Genomic DNA, 6,790 nt, shown 5'->3' with positions numbered 1-6,790 from the left:
ATGTCGTATCTAGTTCTAAAGGTTCAAATCAGAATCCTCAATCCTCAAGACATCTAGCTTGCTTTAGTTCCATGCCTGTTGGTGCCTCGTCGGTTACGCCAATCGTTGCACCTGAGGCAGTTTTAGTTGCTTTTCCTTCCTTTACATTTAATCTGAACCATAGTGGTAATGCCAGAGTTAGTGAGACTTGACCGTCAAGGGAGGTAGCATTTGCGACGCCCATTTCATTTGCAATGATCCTGATCTTTGGAGAGGTTGAAATACCTGATGGGGTTAAGGATGCACTGCATGATGATGATGATGTGGAGCCCGCCACAATAGCGAATGATAGTGATGATGACACACTACAGCCGACTCCAGTTGTGGGTGGAGAAGCATCTAATTTGGGTACTAACAGTACCACCCACACTTCTCAGCTTTGGATTTGGATGCCATGGCACCTTAGAGGATTTGGGAGTACCTGTTGGCTTCGAGGCTAGAGAGACAAAGAACACAAAAGTCATATCTGAATTTCAAGTTGGTCAGTAGTTTCAGGATAAAGAAAAAGTGGTGTTAAGCATGAAGAGTTATAGCATTCGCCGTGGAGTTGAGTACAAGGTATTGAAATCCAATCATCGTAAGTATTATGCCAAGTGCAAGGAGTTCGGCAGCGGGTGCGCATGGCTTATTCGGAGGCACACTTCGGGTTCAGACCAACTTACAGGAGGGTTTGGATGGTTAAACAGAAAGTCGTGGCCCATGTTTACAGAGATTGGGAGGAGTCATACAATGACTTGTCACGATGGGTATTGGGTGTTCAGATCACGAGGCCAGGTAGTGTTGCGGTGTTGAAGACGAGTCCTGTGCGGGTTGGTGGGCAGGTGGATGACTCTGCAGCTTATTTCCATCGGCTTTTCAGGACATTCCCATCTTGTATTGATGCATTTCGTCATTGCAAGCTGTTGGTGCACCACCTGAACGACATTTGGCAAGTTATACGGCATCCACAAGAACTGTGCATACAAGTATTTATCGTTAGTCACCATAACTAGTAAAAGATACAAATACTAATCTAGTTATAAATAGATTGAGAGCAAACGATACTCACATCACCGGGCAGGAGTAAATTTATCCTAAGCCTCCAATGCGCAACACGAGGCCCCTTGTCGCTCAACATGGGCTAATAACCTGACCATCTAAAAACTACAACATTTAATTAACAATAAAGTAAACCACCATGTTATTAAAAAGATTATGCATAATTAAAGGGAGAGTACCTGGACGCTAACGACCAATAAAAGACATCAAACACATCTGGTCAGAAACCAGGGAACCTCCAGAAGATCCACGAATGGAGGAGCTGCAAAATACCGGCCAACTTGACAACATTTCTATTAGCCACACGGCACATGCACCTGAATAGCCATGGCAGTGCAGCAAACCCCAGCTATACTAACCCTGTCCTCTAGCCTGGCAATATAGGGTAGCCAACAATGTGGAGGCGAGTACCTGACTTATTCCCAAACAGCTGTGTGGATAGGAGCATCATGATATATACACGGGCATACCTCCTAACCATCTCATCATCTGCCCGCTATGGCAGCTCACTAAATGTCTCCTAAAACCATGTACACTTCACCATGAACTTGTCGATGCAGTTTGCAGGAGGGAAAACATCCAACAGCTCCTCAAACCATACCCACACCGGGCGGCCCCCTCGATATGTCACGCAAAGCCCGTAAGGCATCCACTGACATACTGACCATCAATTGCGAGCCCTAGTTGGTATGCCACATCCTGGAGCGTGATCGTGTACTCCCCGAATGACATATGAAAAGTGTGTGTCTCAAGCCGCCATATCTCCACGAATGCGCTGACTAATGACTCATCCAATCGAAACCATGTCTCATTCAGTCTTGCAAGATGGTATAAACCAACCATCTGTAAGTACAGAATGATCCTATCGTCTAATGCCATACCGTGTTGCCGTCCCAAGCTGGTGATGCAGTGATGGGACTGCACAACAATAGAAAATTCCTTATCACAATCGTCACAATATAATTTCCAATGTATGAATTTCTGAAAATGATAAACATTGCATGCTCTAACTTTAAAAAAAATCATCAAAGCATATAGTTCCACACGTTTACACAGAGAATACAAAAAGGATTAAAAAACTGAAAAATCTAACTTATCCTACATTTCTAATCATAATTATCTAACTCAAAAAATCATAGTTACAGAAAATATTTATATTAATTTTTTCAAAAAACTCAAAAAAGTTATAGCACTCATCAACCAAGTCTCGTTGAATACAAGACTAATAAATTCAAAAATCTAACATATCCTACAATCCTAAACAACCTTCTTTGGTACCATTTCAAGTTATTAAAATCTAACCACCTAATAGCTTATTACTTCTAATATGCACTTGTATTAACATCACTAGAATACTCTAACTAACTACCACGCGATTTATGTTAACATCACTAGAAAAACTAATCTATGTTTAAAAAAGAAAAATTTGTTCACTAACCTCAAGGTGGATGGCGCCAGCAGTATGCGCGACTCCATCTAGCCGATATAGACGATTCGAGTCGTCCTCCATGTGTTCAACTTCCAATATTCCTAAGCTTCTTTCCGATGATTTCGGATTTGGGTGGTGGGATTAGGTGTGAGGTTTGTATGTTTTGTAGTTCGAATGAATGAAATTCGATTTGTATACATAGCCATTTTCACCATAAATCGAATTCATTGGATTCGAATTGCTTGAGAGAGGTGTTGCATGTAAATCGAATTATGTGTTTTGATTTACCATGGGCTTGTCTTCACATCTATAGATCGAATTGAATGGATTCAATTTACTAGCATATATAAATCGAATCCATTGTATCGATTTAGTATGATTGTTTAATTCGAAGTCACTAGTTTCGATTTATACGTGAAATCCATTTGCATGCAATTCAAATTCCATGACTTTTGGAATGCTATTGATTTATTAAAGTAAATTGCCCCTATTAATAGGTTTTGAAAAGATCTATCTATTGAACTTTTCTTGTTGCTCAAAACGATTAAGGCCGTCAATTGGCAGTTGATTGATTTTACTTTATTTGAATGATCATAAATATGACCGCTAGATTGACTGCAGAGTACAGTTTCATACACTAACCATTCAATGGTAAATATTGATGAACAGTTGAGGCCTATCTCAATTGGTTAAACCATATGACTCTTAATATGCAGTACCCGGTTTCAAACCTTGGTGAGTGCACCAAGTATTGAATATGAACCCTTAAATGTTAAATGGATAGGTGTATCCAATCTACTTGACCAAAAAAAAAAACAAATTATATCAAATAACCATATCAATATCAAGTTCTAAAAATTAAATCAGTTAACCTACAGGTAGAATTAAAATTTAACTAAAGTTGAATTAGACATAATAAAATAGGATAATTATAGTGTACAGATTCCATTGTATAAAGATTTACAGATATTCGAATTGGAAGAAATCAGAGGTAACAGGTGTCCAAGAGCAATGCAATTGGGAGCAACGTGGTAGTCTATGTAAAACGGTATGGAGCCGAGCTGCTGAAGCTGGAAGGGTGGATGGCTCCGTTGGGTTTTTTTTTTTTCGAAAATGTCGAAACGGATAGTTGGAGCCAAGCATGCTGTTGCAATGCTTGGGCTGGGAGACCAAAAACATTTCACATAAGGCCTTGGTTATTTTAGGTGTTATTATGGATAGTGAAAACCATGATGTAGGAGGAATATATCATTGAAGAGAATATGACTCCTGAACAAAAAATGAAAGAGTATATCACCCAAATGAATATAGTAAATGTGACCAGAAAAAATATTTCTAAGTTGATATAGTAAATGTGATTTAACCAATATTAAATATGCAATTACGCACTGTAGTATTAATAATAGATGTATGACATATTTTGCCCAAAAATTGCAATAAAAAAATATTTGTAAGTTAATATACTTTAGATGTATTAATTACAGTTATTTATTATAATATTGTCTAACTAATATACGTGAAAATTTAAAAATATAAATACATTAAGATTAAATATTTTAATATTTTTGTATGTTATTTTTGTCCAAAAGTCAAAAATTTTTTATATCCTTGACGCTATAATTACTAAATGCTAAACCCCTAATCTGATGTGGAGTGTTTAGGTGACATTTTTTTTGTATTCTAAGTATTGTTTTTAATTAAAAGAAGGCAATAGAAAATGTTACTTTGATTAATGTAGATGTAAGTATGCATCTTATGTAAAAATAGTATTGGTGACGAGTAGAAGTAAAATAAAAAAAAAAAAACAGTTGGCAGTTGGTCTTCAAAGTATTTTGGGTGGAAGTTATGAAATAGTAGAAGGAGTGACGATGACACAAAAGGAAGGTTAGATTCATGAATAATGCAGTTGACTTGTTTGTTTGTTGTGGTGAAAGTAAACCGTCACACTAAACCATAACAGTAAACCCTAAATGATAAATCCAAAACCCAAAAAATCGACTAATTTGTGAATTTCTTGTTGGAAAAGTACAAGGTAGCACTAACTCCGGAACATGATACCTGAATCTGGTACCCGAAAACTCAAAACCGAAAAAACCTGAACTATAGTCCTAAAACCCGAAAACCGAAAACAATAAAGCCTATACCCTTAAAGCCTAAATTGCAGTTGATTTTTCTATTTCTCTAGGTGAGAGGACACCGTAACACTAATTCCTAAACCGTGAATCATGAATCATGTAAGCTGAACCGTAAATTATAAATCATAAACTTTAAACCGTAATTCATGATCTATAGTCCTTAAACAATAAACCGCAATCCAATAAACCGGTCAGTAGACTGGACTGAATCATAGTTGTAAGAACTGACGCGATGATTGAATCAGTCAAATAACTGATTTACTGATTTATTGGTTTAATGGATAAGTTATTGGTTGTCCAGATAGAACTGATCCTATGCAAGTAAAGAAATTAAAATAGTCACAAGTCTAAAATTACAATTTAAAATAGATATCATAACCAATATTTTAAAAAAAATCAAGTTTTAACAAATTATAATCATAAATTATTGTTCACGGATCATGGCATAAGTATATAAAATTGTAGTATATTTTTATAATAAAGAATTTTAAAAGGAGTTAATAAGAGAGAAAAAAAATTAAGAATTCTATTTACGAAATAGATATAAAGAATATGAAGTTATTAGTTAGTTATTAAAGCTTGGCCTGAGATAGTGTATCGAAACTGTTTTAACAATAGAATTCATCAAGGAAAATGTTGCAAGTGACAAAAAAAAATTCATTATAATTAAAAAATACATTATATCACTGGTCAACTTATAATTAACATATTAACACTCATTATGTCATTAGTGAATTCATCAGCACCTTCGCAAGGAATAAAAAAATATTTTCTCCACTTAACTAAACCAACAATAGCTATTCTATCATCTCGTCTTCTACTTAACTGACTGAACTTAATTCACCTGTTTCTTCCTTGAGTGAAAATAAAGGTTGCCCAATGTATTCCTTTCCTTAACAAAACTCACCAATTTTAACTTTTCTTCACTAACTTAAAAACAGAAACTAATAGCCTATACATCATATTAGACATAACAAAATTCTTAGCACAATTGTTAACATGAGAGTAAAAATCCTTTTCAGATTTTAATCACAGAAATTAAAAAAGAAAAAAAAATTTTATGTCTATTATAATATCAACAACAAATTAATATCTAATTATAATTCATTCACAAGTTTCATTATAATTTACATATATGGCTGTCCCTATGAAACAAAATTTTGGAATTACCATGTCCATGTGTCTACTATCTTTAAAGTTATCCATGCTTAGTAGAGTGCAACAAGTCTTTAACTCTACAACAACTATAATATTCAGAGGCAATCAAGCATAGAACATTCCTTTCTGAATAAACCAAGCAATTTACAATACAACATATGGAACTAACAGCTTAAATCAATTTCCATGGAGAACATATAAACCATCAGAGTGCATACTAAAAGATGACAAAAACCTACATAGGCAATACCAGAAAATGCCATCTCAACATCTATATATTCATTATCATGCCTACCTTGCTAGCAGTACCCATAGCAATAAGACCTTTTAAAACCCAGCATCATCATACACATGTTAAAATTAAATTCTCTATAGTTGTCCATGTTGTAATTACAGTGCTTATTCCTTCAATTCTTTGCATTTTCACTCATATTTTTCCTGCAAAAAAAAATTACTCTTATAGTTTGATCCCACAATTAACGACTTCAACAGTAAAAGATTGGTTATCTTAAGTTCTTAACTAATCTCACATCAACTATTTATTCACATATAAACAATGACATAACCAAGAATAAGAAATCAATTATATTCGAAAAAATACTATGCTTATTTTGTATTTCTACTCTAGCAAACCTAGAATGACAAGCAAAAAAATTGTTTTGATCTCATGAAGATGCGTCTGCTAATAATTTACAGAAAGAATAACTGAACATAAATGATAAGCAACGGCAGAGATAACGCCAATGACCAGGGTGAAGGGCCAGGGGACAACGACTCCACCACTGCAACGAAGCAACTGGCGATTTGCGAACTAGGAAGCGAGCTTCACCACGATGAACACACGTAGATCCCAAGCGCCACCAGCAATGACAGCGAGCAGACCAGTGGCGGCGACCCTCGTAGACGGAGCTAGGTTTTGCTCTGCTGAGAGGAGAGGCGTGAGGTGAAGACCTTAGTTGCCTTTTTTTTCATCCATTGTTTTTTTTTTTTT

This window comes from Arachis duranensis, chromosome 7 (assembly GCF_000817695.3).
Source record: "Arachis duranensis cultivar V14167 chromosome 7, aradu.V14167.gnm2.J7QH, whole genome shotgun sequence".
Classification (NCBI taxonomy): Eukaryota; Viridiplantae; Streptophyta; class Magnoliopsida; order Fabales; family Fabaceae; genus Arachis; species Arachis duranensis.
The sequence above is the reverse complement of the archived record's forward strand: the minus strand, read 5'-3'. Positions refer to the sequence as shown.